The sequence below is a fragment of the Oryctolagus cuniculus genome, chromosome 2 (assembly GCF_051225735.1).
Source record: "Oryctolagus cuniculus isolate XC-2025 breed Fujian yellow rabbit chromosome 2, ASM5122573v1, whole genome shotgun sequence".
Lineage (NCBI taxonomy): Eukaryota > Metazoa > Chordata > Mammalia > Lagomorpha > Leporidae > Oryctolagus > Oryctolagus cuniculus.
The window spans coordinates 56,244,436-56,268,750 of NC_142868.1; the positions used below are offsets into that span (position 1 = coordinate 56,244,436).

General features: G+C 38.1%; 1 long non-coding RNA gene across 5 annotated transcripts in view; it reads left to right on the forward strand.

The window, feature by feature from the left end:
* LOC103345489 (uncharacterized) overlaps positions 1-24,315 on the forward strand; it is a 166,552-nt gene that overhangs the window by 92,298 nt on the left and 49,939 nt on the right. For 2 of the 5 annotated variants that reach the window (XR_016229922.1, XR_016229925.1), the window contains exons 2-3: positions 11,826-11,876; positions 18,909-18,984. This is a non-coding gene — a long non-coding RNA (uncharacterized LOC103345489). Of the gene's footprint in view, positions 1-11,825; positions 11,881-18,908; positions 18,985-24,315 lie in introns of all 5 variants that reach the window. The other 3 variants (XR_016229927.1, XR_016229923.1, XR_016229928.1) reach the window with 3 other exon arrangements.

Sequence of the window (24,315 nt, forward strand, 5' to 3'; positions counted from 1 at the left end):
CAAATGCTCTATATCATATGTAAGAAATCCTTTCCTAATCCAAGATGAAATGCTTTTTTTCTAGGAGTTTTCTTGTTTTAGTTTTTACATTTACAGCTACAATCAATTTTGAGTTAATTTTGTGTTTTTTTTTATGAGATATAGATCAAAATTCTTTTTTGCATATTAAATGTATTTTAAAAAATTTAATTTCTAATTATTCACGGTTAGTATATATAAATAAAATTGATTTTTGGTGTATTGATCTTATATCCAGAAATTTTGCTGAGCACATTTCTTAATTTAATAGTTTATTTTATTTATTTTTTTGGTAATTTTTGAAGAATTTTCTGCATAAAGGATTATTCTGTCAGTAAACAGAGGCAGCATCTTCCTTTTCTAGTCTGGATGTCTGGTAATTCTTTTTAATGCCTTACTGAATTGACTTTAACTTCCAGTCCAATGCTGAATGTCACTCAATCTTTCTCCGTTAGTTATAATATTAACTATAAGTTTTTTGTAGATACCCTATTTTGAGTTGAGGATAATCTCCAAAATACATAAGAAATTAAAAAAACTCAATAGTGAAAAAGTCTTATAGTTCAACTTAAAAATGAATTAAGGACTTAAGCATTTTTTCCAAAGAAGGCATACAAAAGTCCAACAGGTATGTGAAGATATGCTGAACATAATTAATTATCATGGAAATGCAAATCAAAACCAAAATGAGATACCACCTCGCAATAGTCAAGATGGACATTATGAAAAAAAATACCAAAAGACACGTATTACTGAGAATGTGAACAAAATTGGAACCTTTTCACACTACTGGTGGAAATGCAAAGTGGTTCACTCAGTATGGAAAATGGTAAAGAGCTTCCTCAAAAAGTAAAAATACACCTATAATATGAATTAGCAATCTCACTCTGAAAAGTTATCCAAAACAATTGGAATCAGGATCTTGATATAGCATTTCTATATTAATTGTAGCACTATTCATGATAGTTAAAATGTGAAAACAGTCTAGATATCTGTTGATAGATGAGTGGAAAAATAAAATTGGCATATAAATACAATGGAATTCTTTTTTTTTTTTTTTAAACTTTTATTTAATGCATATAAATTTCCAAAGTACGACTTATGGATTACAATGGCTTTCCCCCCATACCGTCCCTCCCACCCACAACCCTCCCCTTTCCCACTCCCTCTCCCCTTCCATTCACATCAAGATTCATTTTCGATTATCTTAATATACAGAAGATCAGCTTAGTATACATTAAGTATGGATTTCAACAGTTTGCTCCCACACAGAAACATAAAGTGAAAAATAATAGATGATTTTTTTAAATGATGATGAAATCAGAGCAGACCTATTGTCATGTTTAATCCCAGTGAGAGTCAAGTTGGGAATTGATAATTTCTTTCTTTCTTTTTTTTTTTTTTTTTTTTTTTTTTTTTTTTTTTTTACAGAGGATCAGTTTAGTATGCATTAAGTAAGGATTTCAACAGTTTGCACCCCCATAGAAACACAAAGTGAAATATATTGTTTGAGTACTCGTTATAGCATTAAATCTCAATGTACAGCACATTAAGGACAGAGATCCTACATGAGGAGTAAGTGCACAGTGACTCCTGTTGTTGACTTTACCAATTGACACTCCTGTCTATGGCATCAGTAATCTCCCTATGCTCCAGTCATGAGTTTCCAAGGCTATGGAAGCCCTCTGAGTTCTCCGACTCTTATCTTGTTTAGACAAGGTCATAGTCAAAGTGGAGGTTCTCTCCTCCCTTCAGAGAAAGGCACCTCCCTCTTTGATGGCCTGTTCTTTCCACTGGGATCTCACTCGCAGAGATCTTTTGCCAGAGTGTCTTGGCTTTCCATGCCTGAAATACTCTCATGAGCTTTTCAGCCAGCTCCGAATGCCTTTAGGGCTGATTCTGAGGCCAGAGTGCTATTTAGGACATCTGCCATTCTATGATTCTGCTGAGTATCTCACTTCCCATGTTGGATCACTCTCCCCTTTATTTACTCCATCAGTTAGCGTTAGCAGGTACTAGACTTGTCTATGTGCTCCCTTTGACTCCCAGTCCCTCCACCATGACCAACTGTGAACTGAAACTGATCACCTGGAACAGTGCGATGGCATTGGTACATGCCACCTCGATGGGATTGAATTGGAATCCCCTGGTATGCTTCCAACTCCACCACTTGGGGCAAGTCAGCCTGAGCATGTCCCAAATTATACATCTCTTCCCTCTCCCATTCCCACCACCATGTTCAACAGGGATCACATTTCAGTTAATTTTCAACACTTAAGAATAACTGTGCATCAATTACAGATCTAAACCAGTCATATTAAGTAGAACAGATAAAAAAAAACTACTAAGAGGGATAATGTATTTAGTTGTTCATTAACAGTCAGGGCTATGCTGATCAAGCCACCATTTCCCATAGTGTCCACCTCACTCCAACAGGTTTCCCTCTTGGTGTTCAGTCAGTCGTCACCGATCAGGGAGAACATATGGTATTTGTCCCTTTGGGACTGGCTTATTTCACTCAGCATGATGTGTTCCAGATTCCTCCATTTTGTTGCAAATGACTGGATTTCGTTGTTTCTTACTGCGGTATAGTATTCTAAAGAGTACATATCCCATAATTTCTTTATCCAGTCTATCGTTGATGGGCAAAACCAACAACCCACTTAAGAGATGGGCCAAGGACCTCAATAGACATTTTTCAAAAGAGGAAATCCAAATGGCCAACAGGCACATGAAAAAATGTTCAAGGTCATTGGCAATCAGGGAAATGCAAATCAAAACCACAATGAGGTTTCACCTCACCCCGGTTAGAATGGCTCATATGCAGAAATCTACCAACAACAGATGCTGGCGAGGATGTGGGGAAAAAGGGACACTAACCCACTGTTGGTGGGAATGCAAACTGGTCAAGCCACTATGGAAGTCAGTCTGGAGATTCCTCAGAAACCTGAAGATAACCCTACCGTTCGACCCAGCCATCCCACTCCTTGGAATTTACCCAAAGGAATTTAAATTGGCAAACAAAAAAAAGGTCTGCACCCTAATGTTTATTGCAGCTCAATTCACAATAGCTAAGACCTGGAATTCTTTACAGTCTCGAAAAAGAGAATTTCTGTTATAGGTGATAATGTGAATGACTCTTTTCCTTTATTTATTTATTTATTTTTATTTAATGAATGTAAATTTACAAAGTGCAACTTTTGCATTGTTGTGGCTTTTTCCCCCATAACCTCCACCCCACCCGCAGCCATCCCATCTCCCATTCCCTCTCCCATCCCACTCTTCATCAGGATTCATTTTCAATTATTTTTATATACAGAAGATCAACTTAGTATATACTAAGCAAAGATTTCAACAGACTGAACTCATACAACCACACAAGATATAGAGTACTGTTTGACTAGTAGTTTTATGGTTAATTCTCATAGTATAACACATAAAGGACAGAGATCCTAGGTGGGGAGCAGGTGCACAGTGACTCCCGTTGTTGATTTAACAATTGACACTCTTATTTGTAATGTCAGTAATCACCTGAGGCTCTTGCCATGAGCTGTCAAGGCTATGGAAGCCTCTTGAGTTCACCAACTCTGAACTTATTTAGTCAAGGCCATATTACAGTGGAGGTTCCTTCCTCCCTTCAGAGAAAGGTGCCTCCTTCTTTGATGGCCTGTTTTTTCTGCTGGGATCTCATTCACCGAGATCTTTCATTCAAGTCGTTTTTGCCACAGTATCTTGGCTTTCCATGCCTGTGAGACTCTCATGGGCCTTTTAGCCAGATCCGAATGCCCCAAGGGTTGATTCAGAGGCTGGAGTGCTGTTTAGGGCATTTGCCATTCTATGAGCCTGCTGTGTTTCCTGCTTCCCCCACAGGATCAGTGAATGAAGCTTGAAGGTATTCTGCTAAGTGAATAAGTCAAGCACAGAAAGATGCATACTTTATGCTTCCATTTATACGAAGCACCTAAAATAGTCAAATTTATAGAATCAAAGAGTGGAATGGTTTCTAGGGACAAGGAAAGAGGGAAATGATAAGTTACTAATTAGTCAGGAAGATGAATAAGCTCTAGAGATTTGTAGTATACCTAATATAACAGTAAGTACTATTAAACATGAACATTAAATGTTTTTAAGGAAGTATTACTAGTATTAAGTGTTCTTATCACAGTAAAATATGCAACTGAACACTACCCAACATGTGAGTTAGGACCTTGAGAATAACATACATCTACCTAATAGTTTTTTTTTTTTTTTCCAATCTTCTCCTTTCAATTCCAGTTGTCACTATTCTAGACAAAAGTTGAACTATCTCAACTTTGGCTATTTAATTGCCTTATAAATAGCTTATACTTGGTGTTCTTTTCTGCAATTCATTCCAAACATTTCTGACAGATTGATATTATTGAAGTGCAGTTCTCTTCACATAATTTTCTTATTAAAAATCTTTCTGTTGGCTGGCGCCGCAGCTCAATAGGCTAATCATCTGCCTGCAGTGCCGGCACACAGGGTTCTAGTCCTGGTCGGGGCGCTGGATTCTGTCCTGGTTTCCCCTCTTCCAGTCCAGCTCTCTGCTATGGCCAGGGAGTGCAGTGGAGGATGGCCCGAATCCTTGGGACCTGCACCTACATGGGAGACCAGGACAGGCACCTGGCTCCTGGCTTTGGATCAGCACGGTGCGCCAGCTGCAGCGGCCATTGGAGGGTGAACCAACGGTGAAGGAAGACCTTCCTCTGTCTCTCTCTCTCTCTCTCTCTCACTGTCCACTCTGCCTGTCCCAAAAAAAAAAAAAAAAAAAAAAAAAACCAAAAAAAACCTTTCTGTCTTCGTTCAGCATTTCTAAACAATCTATAGACTTCTGATTTTGCCTCAACATACATTTTAATTATGTATCAAAGTATTTTATATAAAAGTCTTCCCTTCATGATAAAAAGACTCAAGAAATTAGGTATAGTAGGAACATATCTCAAAATTATAAAGTTCGTATATAAGAAACCAACAACATTCATACTGAATGGAGAAAAGCTGAAATCATTTCCCCTCAGATCAGGGGGGAAACAAGGCAAGGATGTCCACTTTCACAACTTTCATTCAATATAGCATTGGAAGGACTGGCAAGAGCAATTAGGGAAGAGGAAGAAATAAAAGGCATCAAAACTGGAAAACAGACGTAATAATATCCATGATTGGAGGTGACATAATGTTGTATATGGAAAAACCTCAACACTTACCAAAAAGCTGTTAAAACTGATAAACTAATTCAATAAAGTTACAGAGTACAAAACAAACATCCAAAAATCAGCATTTTTAATACACTAAATAAACTCAGTGAAAGAGAAATTAAGCAAGAAATTCCATTCACAAGAGCCACAAAAAAATCAAATATTTAAGAATAATCACACAAACAAGACTAGTGTCTGTGAATACTAACTGATAGAATAAAAAAGGGAGAGAATGATCCAACATGGGAAGTGGGATACACAGCAGACTCATGGAATGGCAGATGTCCTAAACAGCACTCTGGCCTCAGAATCAGCCCTTAAGGCACTTGGATCTGGCTGAAGAGCCCATGAGAGTATTTTAGGCATGGAAAGCCAAGACACTCTGGCAAAAAAAAGAAGAAGACCTAAATGAAAGATCTCTGGGAGTGAGATCCCAGTAGAAAGAACAGGCCAACAAAGGAGGTACCTTTCTCTGAAGGGAGGAGAGAACTTCCATTTTGACTATGACCTTGTCTAAATAAGATCGAAGTTAGCAAACTCAAAAGGCTTCCATAGCCTTGGCAACTCATGGCAAGAGCCTAGGGAGATTACTGATGCCATAAACAAGAGTGTCAAATTATTAAGTCAACAACAGGAGTCACTGTGTACTTACTCCTCATGTGGGATCTCTGTCCTTAATGTGTTGTCCAATGTGAGTTAATGCTATAACTAGTACTCAAACAGTATTTTACACTTTATGTTCTGTGTGGGTGCAAACTGATGAAATCGTTATTTAATATATACTAAATCAATCTTCTGTATATGAAGATAATTGAAAATGAATCTTGATGTGAATGGAATGGGAGAGGGAGCGGGAGATGGGAGGGATGCAGGTGGGAGGGAAGTTATGGGCGGGAAAAAGCCATTGTAATCCATAAACTGTACTTTGGAAAATATTTACTAAATAAAAGTTCAAAAAAATTTTTTAAATTAAAAAAATTCCTATTTTCTTTTTTTTCTTTTTTTTAACTTTTATTTAATGAATATAAATTTCCAAAGTACAGCTTATGGATTACAATGGCTTCCCCCCCATAACGTCCCTCCCACCCGCAACCCTCCCCTTTCCCATTCCCTCTACCCTTCCATTCACATGAGGATTCATTTTCAATTCTCTTTATATACAGACGATCAGTTTAGCATACATTAAGTAAAGATTTCAACAGTTTGCTCCCACACAGAAACATAAAGTGAAAAATAATAGATGATTTTTTAAATGATGATGAAATCAGATCAGACCTATTGTCATTTTTAATCCCAGTTAGAGTCAAGTTGGGAATTGCTAATTTCTTCTTTTTTTTTTAACCAGAAGATCAGTTTAGTATACATTAAGTAAAGATTTCAACAGTTTGCACCCCCATAGAAACACAAAGTGAAATATACTGTTTGAGTACTCATTATAGCATTAAGCCTCAATGTACAGCACATTAAGGACAGAGATCCTACATGAGGAGTAAGTGCACAGTGACTCCTGTTGTTGACTTTACAAATTGACACTCCTGTTTATGGCATCAGTAATCTCCCTATGCACCAGTCATGAGTTTCCAAGGCTATGGAAGCCCCTTGAGTTCTCCGACTCTTATCTTGTTTAGACAAGGTCATAGTCAAAGTAGAGGTTCTCTCCTCCCTTCAGAGAAAGGCACCTCCCTCTTTGAAGACCTGTTCTTTCCACTGGGATCTCACTCACAGAGATCTTTCATTTAGTTTTTTTTTTTTTTTTTTTTTTTTTTTTTTTTTTGCCAGAGTGTCTTGGCTTTCCATGCCTGAAATACTCTCATGGGCTTTTCAGCCAGATCGGAATGCCTTTAGGGCTGATTCTGAGGCCAGAGTGCTGTTTAGGACATCCGCCATTCTATGAGTCTGCTGAGTATCTCGCTTCCCATGTTGGATCACTCTCCCCTTTATTTATTCTATCGGTTAGTATTAGCAGAGAGGCAGAACTGTAGTCATAGAGGAGAGGTAGAGATAGAGATAGAGATAGAGATAGAGATAGAGATAGAGATAAAGAGAGAGAGAGGTCTTCCATCCATTGGTTTACTCTCCAAACAACTGCAATGGCTGGAACTGAGCTGATCTAAAGCCAGGAATCAGGAGCTTCTTTTGCATCTCCTAGGTGGGTGCAGGGGCCATCTTCCCCTGATTTCCTAGGCCATAAGCTGAGAACTGATTCAGAAGAGAAGCAGCTGGGACATGAACCAGTGCCCATGTGGGATTTCAGCATTGTACGCAGAGGCTTAACCTACTATTCCACAGTACTAGACCCTAGGAATAAATTAAGCAAAGAAATGAAAGATCTATACAATGAAAATTATGACATTGATGAATGAAATTATCAAAGACACAAAAATTGGAAACATTCCTTGCTCATAGATTATAATATTATTAAAATGTCTACACTACCTAAAACAATCTACAGATTCAATGCAATATTTACCAAAATACCAATGACATTCTTTACAGAATTGCTAAAAAAAAAAAAGAACCTAAAATTCATATGGAATCACAAATGACCCAGAATTGCCAAGTGATCCTTAGTAAAAATAACCAATCTGGAGATATCACAATACTGGACTTCAAGGCACACTACAAATCTATAGCAGTAAAAACAACATGGTTTTGGCATAAAAACCAACACATAGATCAATGGAACAGAATCGAGAGCCCAGAAAGTAGTCCATATACAAGCAACCAACTGATTTTTGACAAGTGTTCAGACCATATATTGGAGTAAAGATAATCTCGTCGACAAATGGTGTTGGCAAAATAGGATGTATAAATGTAGAAGAATGAAGTTATATCCATATCTCTCACTATATAAAACAATCAACTTAAGATGGGTCAAGGATCTAAATTTAAGCCCTGAGACTTTGAAATTGTTGGAAAAAAATGTAGGAGAAACACTCCAAGACATTGGTTTAGGTGGCAATTTCTTAGATAAGAACTTTAAAACACAGGCAAGAAAAGCAAAACTAAACAAATGGGATTATATCAAATTCAGAAGCTTCTGCATAGCAAAAGAAATGATCAACAGAGTGAAAAGGCATCCAACAAAATGAAAGAAAAATTGTGAGCTAGCTATTTCACAAAGAATATATCTAGAATATATCAGCAACTTAAAAAACTCAACAACAACAACAACCAATCCAGTTGAGAAGTGGACAAAGGATCTCAATAGACAGTTCGCAAAAGAAGAAATACAAATGGCCAACAAATACATGAAAAAATGCTCAACATCACTAGCCATCAGGGAAATGCAAATCAAAACCACAATCAGATATCACTTCACACCTGCCAGAAAGGCTAAAATCCCAAACACTGAGAGTGACAAATGCTGGCAAGGATATGGAGAAAGGGAACACTTATATACTATCAGTGGGAATGTAAATTGGCCCAACCACTGTGGGAAATGGTATGGAGACTTCTTGAAAAACTAGAAATAAACTTACCCTATGATACAGCAATCCCACTACTGGGTATATACCCAAAAGGCAGGAACATGTATCAGAAAGATACATGCATCACCACATTTATAGCAGCACTGTCCATAATTGCCAAAATATAAAATAAACCAAAGTGAATAAAGAAAACATGGCATATATACACAATGGAATATTATTTAGCTATTAAAAAAGAATGAAATTTTTCTATTTGTAGCAAAATGATGCAACTGGAGAAAATCATGTTGAGTGAAATAAGCTGAACACAGAAAGACAAATTCCACATATGCTTCCTTATATGTGGTAGCTAAAATTAAAAAAAAAAGAAAAAAAGAAAATGAAAAAAATGCCTATGAGTATCTATATTGTCACAAATATGGTTTTGTTAAACTTTGTTTTATAGCTTTGTCAAATTAATGGTTAAAATAATTATATTGCTATAGTTTTAATGGTCTGTGATTAATTTTAAATTTGCTGTATATGGGTGAAATAGTCATTTTTCTGTTTGATTATTGTTTATAGCCTTTGCCTATATTTCCACCAAACTAGGGTCTTTTTGCTTTTAACTTGCTGAACTCTTTATTTACTGGAGCATTAAGTCTTGACTGCAATGTAAATTGAAGATATGTTATCTCAAAAGTGAAGGGGAGAAGGGAAAAAGGGAGAGGGAGAAAAGAAGAAGGAGGTGGGGAGAAAGGAAATATAATCACATTCTTGGAGCTGTATCTATGAAGTATATTGAGTCTGTTAAAAGCTAAAAAAAGTAAATAAAAAAAGAAACAAATTCTAGAGCTAAAAATGACAAAAACTGAAGAAATTAAAAACAAAACCCAAAAAGGTGTTAATACTTCTTAGACCATCCTCACCCCATTTTCCTCTTTGTACCTCAAGTCATTCTATCTGCTTGTAAATGTTCCCTTTTAATGTCTGACCAAAGTAATTTTCCTTATGAACTGTTCCCTTATTCTCCCAACCAGAAGCAAAAACTGAACTACATGAATCACTCACATAGTAGTATATATTGCACATGTGGTTCTTATTACTTACTAACTCATGCTGCAGTAGTTTGTATTCTTGTTTTATATTCCTTAATGGACTACAAGCTTCTTAGGGATAGAGATTATTTTAAATTAATTTTCATATTTCTCTGCAGAGTCATTAATTTTGTTTATCCTTGTTTGTGGGAAGGATGGCAGGCTATTAACCCCAGGTGTTCCTCAGCACCAACCAATTACTTTTCCCTTCCTCTTGAAACTTGTCTTTTGATTTTCATGACTCATTATGTCGCCCATATGCATTGAATATTCAAATGGTTATGGTGGTTTAGTAGGAGCAGCCGGGACAGGAACCAGTGCCCATATGGGATGCCAACACTGCAGGCTGTGGCTTTACCTGCTATGCCACAGTGCCAGCCCCTCAAGCAGAGATGAAGGAAGGGAGAAAGGAAATGCTACATGCTTAAGACTTTGTCAATTGTTCCTGAGGGAAAGATTTGCAAGAAAGTGATTGCTATGATTTGAATATAGTTTGTCCTTACCAAAATTCATGTGGATGTTCGGTCCCTAATTTAGCATTGTGGGGAGTTGGGGCCGAGTGGGAGGTATTTTGGTCAAGGAGTGGAGCCCTTGTGAATGGATTAACGCCTTTCACTCATGAGTGAGTTCTTGGTCTTGTGGGACTGCATTAGCTACTGTGAGAGTAGGTTGTTGTAAAGTGAGACCACCACTCAGGTTTTATCCATTTGCCTGTACCCAGAAAGCCTTTATGCTTTGAATTAGCATGAGATTCTCAGAAAGTAAGCACATGCCAGCACCATGCTCTAGGATTTCCAAATATCCAGAATCTTAAGCCCCCAAATCTCTATTTATTTAAGTGAACTGGTGTCAGGTGTTTTGTTACAGCTACACAAAATGAACTGAGTTATAGAATCACAGTGACAAGTGACAATATGCTATTATCACTGTTCCTTACTCCAAGTGTAATGGGTGAATTAGATCAGTGAAAGAAGGTTAGGAGGGACTTCAGTATTATGTAACTCCTTATGTGCTATTACTGGTGCACCCTAGATGATCAGAGACTTTCTTAGTACATTGCAAAATACCTTACCGTTAGCGTGGGCACTTGGCACAACAATTAAAATGTGGCTTGGGATACCCACATCCCATATTGAAGTGTCTGGATTCTAGTCCTGGCTCTGCTTCCAATTCCAGCTTTCTGTGAATTCTGAGAGGTTCAAGCACTTGGATTTCTGCCACCCATTTTGGAGATTAGGGTTGAATGTTGGGCTCCTGACTTTGCCTTGGCCCAGCCATAGCAGTTTATGGGCATTTGGGATGTGGATCAGTGGATGGGAGATCTCTCCCTTTCTGTTTCTTTCTCTCATCTACCTGCCTTTAAAATAAGAAAAAAAAATCTTGCTCTTGAACTGTAGATCGCAATACAATTCATATTATTCCCCCCCCCTTTTTTTAAAAAAAATATTTATTTGAGAAGTAGAGTTACAGGCAGAGAGAGAGGTCTTCCATCCATTCTATGCCACAGTGCCAGCCCCTCACTGTAGTTTTTTAAAAAGATTTATTTATTTATTTGAAAGGCAGAGTTACTGAGAGGCAGAGGCAGAGGCAGAGGCAGAGACAGAGGAAGGGAGGGAGAGAGAGAGAGAGAGAGAGAGAGAGAGAATCTTCCATCTGCTGCTTAACTCCCCAAATGGCTGCAATTGCTGGAGCTGAGCTGATCTGAAGCTAGGAGCCAGGATCTTCTTTAGATCTTCCATGCAGATGCAGGGGCCCAAGCACTTGGGCCATATTCTACTGCTTTCTCGGGCCATAGCAGAGAGCTGGATCTGTAGAGGATTAGCCGGGACACGAACTGGTGCCCATATGGGATGCCAGTGTCTCAGGGGGAAACTTAGCCAACTACACCTCGGCTCTGGCTTCATTATTCCCATTTTAAAGATGAGGGAAACTAGAATGGGAAATATGTCTGAAGTGGAGAATTCATCAAGTGATCTTTCCTCTTTTTGATGTTATACTGCCCCAATCATACACTTTCACAATATGAAATATATTTCCTGGGTCTCTTATTTTAGCATTTATTATTTTTTTCTTATTTTTTTCAGGGCTGCAAATGTTGCTGCTGTTTTGGAGTTCTATGCTTCCTGGAATACTGTGTGGGTCAGGCTCTTCCTTTTGCTAATTATAATGTTCGGATTGTCAAAATGATGACACTGTTATGACTGCCTGCTTAATTGTGAGAATTCTGCTTCTCTTAGTTCCATTTCAGTTAAGTTGCTCAGAAGGAATAGTTGTTTCTAATGTTTATTTCTGACAAAATAGCACTAATGAAAACACTATAGATTCATCGCTCTCCAATCATTTGTATATGGTGTGACCCACCACATGCTGCTTTTGCAGATTTACACCTTCAGTACAAACTTGTAAGCTAAAGCCCTTAGGAAAGAGGGAGGGAGGGGGGGAGGAGTGAAGGGGAAGGGGAGGCTGGAAGGGAGGAAAGGAAGAAGAGAGAGAGACAGAGAGAGAAGAAAAAGATGAATTTTTTTTAAAGTTTGACTTCCAAGTCAGGGCAGAGAGGAAACAATCAAAAATGCTCATGACATTGACATTTTAGTGATGATGCGTGTAAGATTATTAAGCTGTTCAGGATTTCAATGGCATTTTTCTCAAATGTAACCTACAAATTGAATATACTTAAAAAATTCCAGAAAGGTTATTTTCAATTTTTTGGAGGGTAATGATGGTAAGTGATGTGTGTTACTGATCTTATAATAGAAATAATGACTTCAACCAGGTTTTCTAAGAAAATTAATGACTGCTTGAGGTTAATGGTCTTCAGTCAATCTCTCAGTCAGCCATTAATCCCCAGGAAATGCCCTGGGCCTTGATCATTATTGTGCAAATAATACAAAAGTGGGTATAGTGCTCCTGTCAGATGGGAAACATACACAGCCCTTGTTCTCTCCTGGACCCTCTTTATGACAATAAGAATAACATAGTAAGGGAAGAAACACAACCACTTTGCTATCAATGCAAATAAATTGCCTTGTTTAGACAAAATTATTAAAAAATATTAAACAAACTCGAACTTTGTATATTTGAGTAAGAAATAGTAGCAGACAACATGAATTCCTGGACAGCTGTAGTTAGAGTTATGAGTGAAGTGAAACGTAGAGCCAAACATTGAATGAGAATAAAGCAATTACTGTCATATTAGATATTTCAAATTAGAACCAGGGTTAAATAAACACATCAGTGACTACTTTAATGGCTGCAAACAAAAGATAGCACTGAAATTTATTTAATTCTATGACCAATGAAAATACCTTAAGTAACTACATTTTAAGAGATTTCAAATAAATATTATGATGACTAGTGATATTTTTCTTATCTTAGAATATCAAAGGACTTTTATAGTCCATTTCTTAGGTTATTTTGCATTCTGGGATTTTTAAGAAGGCAAATAGTAAAATGAAAAACATGTGCAGGAAATTAGTATAGCAGTTGCCCTCAACTGCCAAAGGGGATGTTACTGCAGTGGAAAATGCTTAGATTTTCTTTGAATAGAGATGTGCTTGGCTAGCATCATACCACATCCCAAATTCAAATTCAAGCATAGAACTTTACACTAAGTAGTTTTCAATAAATATTTGTGGAATAAGTGTGTGCTCCTCTTTGTCCTCAGAATTCCTTGTATATTTGGGAGATTAGCTCTCGACCTTGGCAAGTGTTTTCTCCTAGACTGTCATTTACCTTTTAGCTTATGATTTTTAAAAAAGTTAATTTTTTACAAAAGATTTATTTATTTATTTGAAAGGCAGAGTTACAGAGAGGCAGAGGCAGAGAGAGAGAGAGAGAGAGAGAGAGAGAGAGAAAGAGAGGTCTCCCATCCGCTGGTTCACTCCCCAAATGGCTGCAATGGCCAGAGCTAGGCCAATCTGAAGCCAGTAGCCAGGAGCTTCTTCCAGGTCTCCCACACAACTGCAGGAGCCCAAGGACTTGGGCCATCTCCCACTGCTTTCCCAGCCCATAGCAGGGAGCTGGATTGGAAGTGTAGCAGCCAGGACTTGAACTGGAGCCCATATGGGATACCCGCACTGTAGGCTTTACCCACCACGCCACAGTGCTGGCCCTCCAAAAGTTTACTTTTTCCATTTAAGAGCCTCTGGATTTTGAGTTTCATTATTATCTATTTTAAAGTCTATTGATATACATATATATATAATCATTTTTAACTTATATTTTTCACTTTGTTGGAAAAACAAAGGGCGAGAGCAAGAGCGAGAGACTTTCCCATCATCAATTTACTCACCAAAATCCCTTTTGGCCTGTCTGAAGCCAAAAGCCTGGAATTCCATCTGGGCCTCCTATGTAGGAGGCAGGGACCCGAGTTTTTAGCCATCATTTGCTGCCTTCCAGATGCACATTAGCAGGAAATTGGATTGGAAATGGAGGAGCTGGGATTTAATTCAGGAACTCATGATAAGGAATGCAGGTGTCCCATGCAGCAAAGCAACCACTGCACTAAACACTGGGCCCAGGACTTTGAGCTTTGGAAAGTCTTTCTTGACATCCAAGTAATACAGGGATTCATTGCTATTTTATTCTAGTGCTTGTAGAATTTCATTTTTTCCTATTTTTTGATTTTTGTATTTTGCATTTTCACTTATGGGGGGTTAATTGTGTTGTATGGTATGAAGCATGGATTCCTATTTTATCTTTGTCCAAATCACTATATAGTTGTAATGATTCTGTTTATTAGAAAGTCCATCTTATCCTCACAGATGTGAGATGCTATCTTAATTACACCCTAAATTTCCATATGAAGTTGGATTTACCTTTAAACTTTCTGTTCTATTAGTGTGGTTGTTTATTCATATGCCAAGTTTTGATTTATAGGTGACCTAATCATGTCCCCATGGGCTCTTCATTATAAGGAGCTTGTCAGTTAATTTTGCATATTTTCCTACATAGATTTCAGAGCCAACTTAACTACTTTCAGAAACAAAAATTTCATGCATAGGTATTTTTAATGAATCACATTATAGCTATGTTAACTAGGAGATACTCAATATCTTTTTTGTTGTTGAACTAATGAAGAACAAGAGCTTTCTTTCCATTTCCTCTGTTTTGTTTTTCAGGAGTGTTTGAAATGCTTTTCATGCAGGTTTTGTACATTACTATAACTTTTTAAGAAAAATTTAATGCATAAGAACTCAACTTCTTAGGGGAGATAATTTTTTAAAAGTTTATTTATTTATTTATTTGACAGAGAGAGAGAAAGAGAGAGGAGGGGGGAGAAAGAGAGAAAGAAGAGAAATATTTCATTTGCTGATTTACTTTCCAAATGCTTGCAACAGCCAGCACTGGACTGGGAGGAAGCTAGGAGCCTAGAACTCCATCCAGGTCTCCCACATGGGTGACAGGGACCAAAGCCTTTGAGCCATCATCCTCTGCCTCACAGGATGCATTAACAGAAAGTTGTGCTAGAAGCAGAGTAGCTGGGACTCAAACAGGACTCTGATATTGGGATGCAAATGTCCCAATAGATGGCTTAAGTTGCTGCACCACAAAACCAGCTCCTAGATATTTCAAAATGATGCTTATAGCTCATACTATTAGATTTTTCTAATATTGAACTACTTTTTATACTTATATATTAATTCCTATTTGGTCATTATATTAATTTTTTAAAGATTTTTTTATTTGAACATAGTTACAGAGAGGGGTAGAGGCAGAGAGAGAGAGAGAGAGAGAGAGAGAGGAAGAGAGAGAGAGAGAGGTCTTCCATCTGCTGGTTCACTCCTCAGTTGGCTGCAATGGCAGGAACTGCACCAATCCAAAGCCAGGAGCCAGGAACTTCTTTCGGGTCTCCCACACAGGTGCAGGGGCCTAAGGACATGAGCCATCTTCCACTGCTTTCCCAGGTCATAGCAGAGAGTTGGATCAGAAATGGAGCAGCTGGGGCTTGAACCAGTGCCCATATGGGATGCTGGCACTGCAGGTGGCAGCTTTACCTGCTACACCACAGCTCTAGCCCCATGTTATATTAATTTTAATATGCTGTTGGATTCTGTTCCCTACTATTTCACTTATAAGATTTTGCCTCAACATTTTGAAATGAGATAATTTTGTGTTTTTTCTTACTGTGCCATTTTATTAAGTGTATTTGTCAATAGCATATATTATTTGTCATAAAATTTCTGGAAATGTCTTCTTCATCTATGCTTGGAAAAATTTAAGCATCATTTGATTATCTAATCTTTGAAGGTTTGGCCAAATACCCATGAAATCATCTGTGCATGGTAATTTTGGAGGGCCAATTCTCCATTTCTTGTATGAAAATTGATAAAAAGTTTTGTTGTTTGTTGTCATAAGAGCTATATATTGGAGTCTGTAATAGGATAATGGTCTGAATTCTCAGAATTTGTGAATATGATGCAAAAGGAGTTAGATAATATGAGATTTCATAGCAAAAGTGACTTTGCAGCTGTGACTAAGATCTAGAGACTGAGAACTTATCCTGGGCTATAATCAGATGAGCACTTAAAAGTGGATAACTTTCTTCTTTGTGGGTCAGAGAGATGCAATGTGGGAAGCACTTGACCTGTGATAGCTATTGCTGGATTTGAAGACAAAGTGGCCACAAGCTCAGGAGTCTGACTGACCTGTAAAGCTGGCATGGCTCTCAGTGGATAGCCATGAATAAAACAGTAGCAATCATAGGAAATGAAGTGTGACAGCAGTACAAATGGCAGGAGATATTCATCTTCAGAATTCTTGGACAAAAAAGCAGCCTGCAGACACACCTTGACTTTAGTCCAGGGAGATTCATATTGAATTTCTACCCTACAGAACTATAAAATAAGGAATCTGTATGCCTGTAAAAATTATTTAATTTATTTGAGAGATAGTGAGACAGAGAGAGAGAGAGAGAGAGAGAGAGAGAGAGAGAGAAGAATAAAATAGTAGGGACTTTATAAAGATAGCATGCTTGTCTCTCTCAAAACAATGCAGGCATTAGCAAACCAAGGGTATGATACAACATTTATTTAAAAAAAAACGAACAACAACACTATCATTTGTTGCTCTGTAGTAGTCTTTTGGGATGTCTCTGGTCTGTATGGTTGCAGATTGTTCATCTCACTATCATGCCCCAGGAGATTGCACTTGTCACTTCTGCTTACATTTAGCATGGCAGAACTTAGGAACGTCATGCATCCGTACATTCCCACCTGTAAGGAAGACCTCAAAATGCAATGTTTGTTTTCAGTGCCCTTCTGTCCAGATAAAAACCCAGAGATGGTCTAATAATGGAAGATGGAGAGAATGGATCAGGACGCCAACTGTTGGTGTATGCCACATCCCTTTTCTCATGAGTCTTTTCATTTTTTCCTTTAAAACTAGATTGTTTGCATATACACTGTCTCCCTCTCTTGTTCTGCACCACCTCAGTATTCTGTTAAAGAATGTTATCCAGATGCAGTCCCTCAACCTTGCACCTCCAACACTGTGAGCTAAGTAAACCTCTTTCCTTTATAAAGTTTAAAAACAGTGGGAGGGAGATGTTGTAATGTAGTGTAAGGTTAGTTAATGCTTGGAACCCCTGCGTTCCACACTGGAATGTCTGGGATCAAGTTTTGCCTCTGCCTCTGCTTCTAATCTAGTTTCCTGCACATAAGCAGCAGCTGACGGGTCAAATGCTGAGCCCCCACACCCACGTGGGAGATCCAGATGGAGTTCCTGCCTCCTGGCTTTGGCTTGGCTCAGCCCCCAACTGTTGTGGGCATTTGGGGAGTGAACCAGCAGATGGGCAATATCTCTCTCTCTCAGTGTCTTTCTCTGTTTATCTCTCTCTATCATTCCACTTTTCAAATAAAAAAAAGAATAAACTTTTTTTTTTCTAAAAAATTGATTGTTTCTTATTGGTTTAAATGCATTAAAATTTATTTTGGCACACAAAAATGAAATCCTTTTACAGTATTTTCATAATACAGCTTTTTGTTAAGTTTCTGAAAATTCCTTATATGCAGGGATTTCAAAATTTTTTCACATTAAAACAAGCCTTTCTTGGGGCTGACGCTGTGGCATAGCAGTTAAAGCCACCACCTGCTGTGCTGGCATCCCATATGTGTGCCGGTTCAAGACCCGGGTGCTCCACTTCAGATCCAGCTCTCTGCTGTGGCCTGGGAAAGCTGTAGAAGATGGCCCAAGTCGTTGAGCCTCTGCACCCACGTGGGAGACCCAGAGGAAGCTCCTGGATCCTGGCTTTGGATCGGCTCAGTTTCAGCTGTTGCAGCCAACTGGGGAGTGAGCCAGTGGATGGAAGACTCCTCTCTCTTTCTCTCTGCCTCTCCTTCTGTCTCTGTGTAACTCTGACTTTCAAGTAAATAAATATCTAAAAAAAAGCCCATCTTTGAATTCCATTTTCCATGAAGTACCCTCATATAAATATATATGTTCATATATTTATATGACTTAATAATTACAAATATTCAATATTTTGGTATTGTTTGGTTTAGAGGAATGGAATTATAATACATATAGCTCTGCTTTTAACTAACAGCATCTTGTGGAAATACTTTAAATTATTGACAATAGCCTGAAAATATTTGTAATTTGCAGCTTGTTGTTTCATGGTCTGCTTTTATCATGACTTATTCAAAATTTTCCCCATTAAGTGGTGTGTACTCCCCCCACCCATTTTTTGGCCACTGTCCTAAAAATCTTTAGTAATTATTCTTATAAACCATTCTTTATTTCCATAGGCTCAATTTCCAGTAATGGGAATGCTGATTTGAAGGGCATATGAATTGTAAAATGTAATAGATATTGTCAGATTGCTTTCTCAAAAGACTGTAACAATTCCTACTGCCTGTAGCCATATATGAGTATTTTCTTTCCCACATTACCACCATCAATACATATTGTCACTTTTTAAATTTCTGCTAGTACTAGTAATATTTCATTTTTCACTAATGAGATTGTGTATCTGTAGGTACTTAGTATTTTTAGGGTATTTTAAAAATATCATCAAAAATCCATCACATTTCAGTACTTAACTAATACATGGTATTCTACAAATATGTCTACAGAAGGCCACATCAGCTATCTGAAAAAAAAATTTCATGTACATATTTTTCTTCTGTTATGTGAAATAATTATCTAACTTCCTCTTTTATTTTCAGGAGCAAATTAAAAAATCGGAGTCACCTGACTAATTGTTTTCTTACACTTTAAACCCAGGAGATGACTAAATAGGTGGTAAGCTTCTACTACTAGGCATAAGTTTACTATGTGTCTCATTTGTTCGAAAGTAAATCTATATCTACTTTCAGAATGTTTAAAATATGTGGGCTATTGTTAATCTTAAGTATCTTGCAGTCAAGTTAGGAAAGGGTTGATTGCAAAGTCTTCCAGTCTGCTTTCTGTGGAACTATAGAGAGGAAAGGAAATTGCCCATTTCAAGGTGTGATTTTGTTCCATAAGTTTGAAATAGGTGAACTGACCTAAAGACAAAGAGAAATAATTTTGCTACAATTTAGAATCATGGTAGCCTCAGTACAAAGACATCCTTTTTGATAAGTTAAACACTGAAGCCATCAATCATGCTAACAATAAAACAGTCTTGCTAAGTGTAAAATCTTGAGACAGGAGCTTAGAAGCGGGCAGTGAGATTAGACTAGGTATTTGTCAAATAGGGTTATTAATGTGTATATTAAATATTTTTCATGTTTAAACTCTGAAATCTTACAAAATTGTTCTTTTTAGGTCATCATAGTAATTACAAAATATTACAGATTAATTCACTTAAGCCAGTCTCAACTTTTAAAGTCTAACAGAATTTTTACATGGGCAGCACTTGTCAATTTTGTGGTCACAGTTGGAAACATTTTAGTTAATATAAGAATGAGACTCAGGGGCTGGGGTTGCACCATATGTTGGGCTGCAGGTTGTGACACTGGCATCCAATATGGGCACCAGTTGGAGTCCCAGATATTTCACTTCCCATTTACTTCCTGATAATGTGCTTGTGAAAGCAGAGGAAGATGGTCCAAGTGTTTGGATCCCTGCCACCCACATGGGAGACCTGGATGGAGTTCCAGGCCTGGCAGTCTCAGCTTTTGCAGCCATTTGAGAAGTGAACCAGCAGATGGAAGATCTCCCTGTGTCTTTCCCTGTCTTTCTGTAATTCTGCCTTTCAAACAAATTTTTTTAAATAAAAAATGGGACACAAACTTATTTTAAATTTCTCTGAGAAATTTGAAGTGCATGATTGCTGTGGCTATATATGACAGCAATTGGCATATTATAGAGGCCAATGCAAATACATATATTTGATTGTAGTAGATAATTTCTCCCTTAGTGATATCATATTTCTCTTAAATTTTTTAGGCACATGTAGGCTGCTATATAAACTGAAGAGTGGGTGAATTATTTTATGTAAAGATATACAAAATTGTAGTTACTTGTTTCTGTGTGATAGAGACAGAAACTATGATATAAATTTTGTTGTCCTTGTGGCATTTTAAACAAGCAAAAAGTTAAACTGTCTATAAAGAAACTACATTTTATAAGTTTTATTATTAAATCTACCACTGCTTTGCTGACTAATAAAATGGAAAATGTGTGCTTTTATAGGTTTATAAAAAGGCAAACTATAGTTTCATGAAAAATATCTTGCACCGATTGAATACAGGTGGCTACTTGTTTAGACTTTGAAGATGTAAAAGCTTAGTATAGATGTCTGAAAAAGGTAATACGGCACAATAAAAAAAAATCTTCCTTTCTTCGCTCATCAATCCTTTGGGTATTCCATGTCAAATAAATGCTACAACAATTTATAGTAAAAGTACACAGTGGAAGTGCCAACGTTAACACTCCTTAGGACTGGATACCTGCCAGATTTTTCACACCAATATTTAATGTGAACCAAAATGTCTTTTCCATTGGAAGTGTGAGAAGGAGCTTGCTTTCCTATATTTGGCAACACGCTTATGTAAAGTATAAAGTCAAATGCCCGCGATGTTCTCTTTATTCCAACCATGATAAATTGTGTTCATTTGTTTAAGTGCATGTGGCAGCTTTAGTGTTCCAACTATAAATTTTGGTTAACTTCTATTGACATGCTGTATTAAACTTAAGAAAAACAAATTACACTTCACCCGTTTTAATTGACTAAATGTGTCAAAAACACAGTAAGTATAACATGAAAGGTCAGAGCCTTGGTCTACACTGTAATGGGTGTCATGGCAGGGATCCAACTTTTCTTGTACATTTCATTTTTCATGAAGTTTTAGGACAAGGCATACGTTTAACATTCACTTCCACTTCTCATTTGTATTTCAAAGTTTATCACAGACTGTGTTACTACCAAGAACACTTTTCTCTGGTGCTATTTAAAGTTTCTTTAGCACTGACGTGTGTGCCCTGAGAATACTGATGTTCTCCTGTAAACAAGGCCTTGGGAATGGATTCTGGCATTCTGAGGAGTGAAATACTGACTTACAAGCACACCCATAGATCACTGTAGCACTCCATGGAAAAGACCTGGCTTACATATTCAGTCCCCACTTCTGTGACTGAACAAGAGACCACATGGTACAAGTGGGATTAAAGTTGGCACACTGGATTCCCTTGGGATCTGATTAAAGTCACCAGTGTTAATTCCTAAACTCTATGTCCAAGGGTTTATATTAATCTCTATTCCTTTAGTAGTTTATTAGCTTAATGCCTGATGATTAAATCCTATGAATTAAGCTTTTGCTCACCTGTGGCCACTCACTTCTCTCTCTCTTTTTTCCGCCTAGTGGTATTTCATGGTGTGATATCTTTTGATATCCTTTCCCAAAATTTGATCCTTTTTAAGAATTCAGGCTTTAGTTTCTAGTGTGAAGTTATGTCCAGAAAACCTCAAATCAGAGCATGTATTTGCAAAGTACCATGCTTGCATTGAGGGAAACACGGATTGTACACCTGAAAGGTGTATTCTATTTCCATTACTATTTATAAGAATCTCGTTTCTTACTACATGCTCACAAGAACCCTCAGCTTTGTACCAGCAACATGGGCGTTGTCAATATTTACTTTGTTCTGATAGGCTTAGGAGAGGGAAGACTAATAATAGAGTCTTCCTTCTCCAAGAAGCTGAGATGGGTTGATAAAGCATAATCAGGGTTTGAAGTCTCCTTAAAGAGAGAAAACACTATTCCACCTTTTCATGTATCCTAGGGAAGCACTAATACCATGAAGCTTCTCTGAGAGCAAGGCTAGTTCTAAATTATGGGTTGGCAAACATTCTGTAAAGGGCCTGATAAGGAAACTTTTAGTCCTTGGAGTCCAGATGGTCCCTGTCATGACTACTCAGCTCTGCCATTGACAGTGCAGTCATTGACATTATGTAAACGAAGATGTGTGGCTGTGTTCCAATAAATATTTATGGGCAATGAAATTTGAATATCATATAAATTTCACATGTCATAAAATAGTCTTCTTTTGAATTTTTTCCAGCCATTGAAAAATGTAAACACCATTCTTTTCTTTCTTTTTTTTTTTCTTTTTTTTTTTTTTTTTTGACAGGCAGAGTGGACAGTGAGAGAGAGAGACAGAGAGAAAGGTCTTCCTTTTCTATTGGTTCACCCCCGTACCACACTGATCCGAAGCCAGGTGCTTCTCCTGGTCTCCCATGCGGGTGCAGGGTCCAAGGACTTGGGCCATCCTCCATTGTACTCCCAGGCCACAGCAGAGAGCTGGACTGGAAGATGAGCAACTGGGACAGAATCCGGTGCTCGGACCGGGACTAGAACCCAGGGTGCAGCAGATGGAGGATTAGCCTATTGAGCCTCAGCGCCGGCTGTAAACACCATTCTTAGCTTGGACTGTATGAAAACAATTGGCCTGAGGACCCTAGGTTGCAACCTTGCTCTAAACTAATATAATATTAATTTCTAAAAGTCTCTAGAAATGTAGGGAAATTCTTTTTTAAAATTAATTAGTTTTATTTATTTGAAAGGCAGAGGAGTCATCGTTGTGGTGCAGTGGGTTAAGCTGCTGCCTGTGATGTTGGTATTCCAAATGGCCACCACTATGTCCTGGCTGCGCCAAGACTTCTAATCCAGCTCCCTGCTAATGTGCCTGGGAAAGCAGTGGAAGATGGTCCAAGTGTTTGGGCCCCTGCCACCCACATGAGAGACTCAGAAGAGGCTCCTGGCTCCTGGCTTTGACCTGGCTCGGCCTTGCTGTGGGGGCCATTTGGTGAATGAACCAGTGGATGGAAGCTCTCTCTCTGTCTGTCCTTTTTTTGTAACTCTGAATTCCAAATAAATAAATAAATCCTTATTAAAAAAAACTTTAAAAATAAAAGTCAGAGAGGGGGGAGAGGAATAGAGAGAGAGGAAAAAGAGAGAGAGGGCAAGAACAAGAAAGAGATATTACACATCTGTTGATTTCTTCCCCAAATGCCCACAACACCCAGAGCAGAACTACAGTGGGGCCAGTAACCAGGAACTCAATCTTGGTCTCCCATTTGGGTAGAAGAAACTCAGCCACTTGAGCCATTATCTGCTGCCTCTCAAAGTCTGTATTGCAGAAAACTGCAATTGGATATGGGATGTGTGTGTCCCAAGCAGTGTCTTAACCGCTACACTAAATGCCCACTCCCAGGGAAGTTTTATTTTAAAGTAATGTTACCTAGTCTTTTATATGCAGCATTCTCTTATAGAAAAGTGTAGTTTCCTGTCCTTTCCTTCTTTGGTCAGAGCACTAGCATTTTGAATCTAATCGTATGGAATTAGGCATAGTAAACACTGCTGCTGCCCTCTCATACCTGCCTGGCACACACAATTCTGTGCATATTCACTCTACTGCCTCCATCAGCAGGCATGGAAGACTCTGGTTTTTCTCCAGCCCCTGGAGTGCTTTGGGCCTGTGTATAGATCATGTTGGAAGTGCTGCAGCATTAAGATCCCCTGGCTGTAGTCTTTGGACTGTGACTGAGAATTGGAGTGTAAATATAAATATGATTGACATATCTCAGAGCTACATTCTGTATTCTCTTCCTGAGTTCCTCCGTGGAATCAGAGCTCCAGTTGCACACAGCTGTAACCTGCTCTAAACATCTCTTTTTTGGTTTTCTGTCTTTCTGTTTTACGTCCCTACTTCTCTACTTGGTCTGTCCCAAGATCACTTCCTAAACAAACAAAATACTTGCTCATTAGAGTCTCAAAAGATCACTGCTATGATTTGGATATGGTGTGTCCCCCCCATGGTTTATGTGCTGGAAGCTGGGTCCTTATGGTGGTAAGAGGTGGTGAGACCTTTAAGAGGCAGGACCTAGTGAGAAATATTTAGCTTATTAAGGGTGCTGCCCTCAGAAGAGATTGATATTAGTTCTTGAAAGTGGATTGCTATAAAAGAATGAACTAGATCCCTCCCCTCAGTTTCTCACTTGCTGCCTTGCTATGCAATTGTACCATCTCTCTCTCTCTGTCTCTCTGTCTAAACACACACACACACACACACACACACAAAATCTATCATGAAATGATGTTGCAGGGGGTGGAAGGCAGACCTCCTGGAGATCCTGGGCCATGCTGT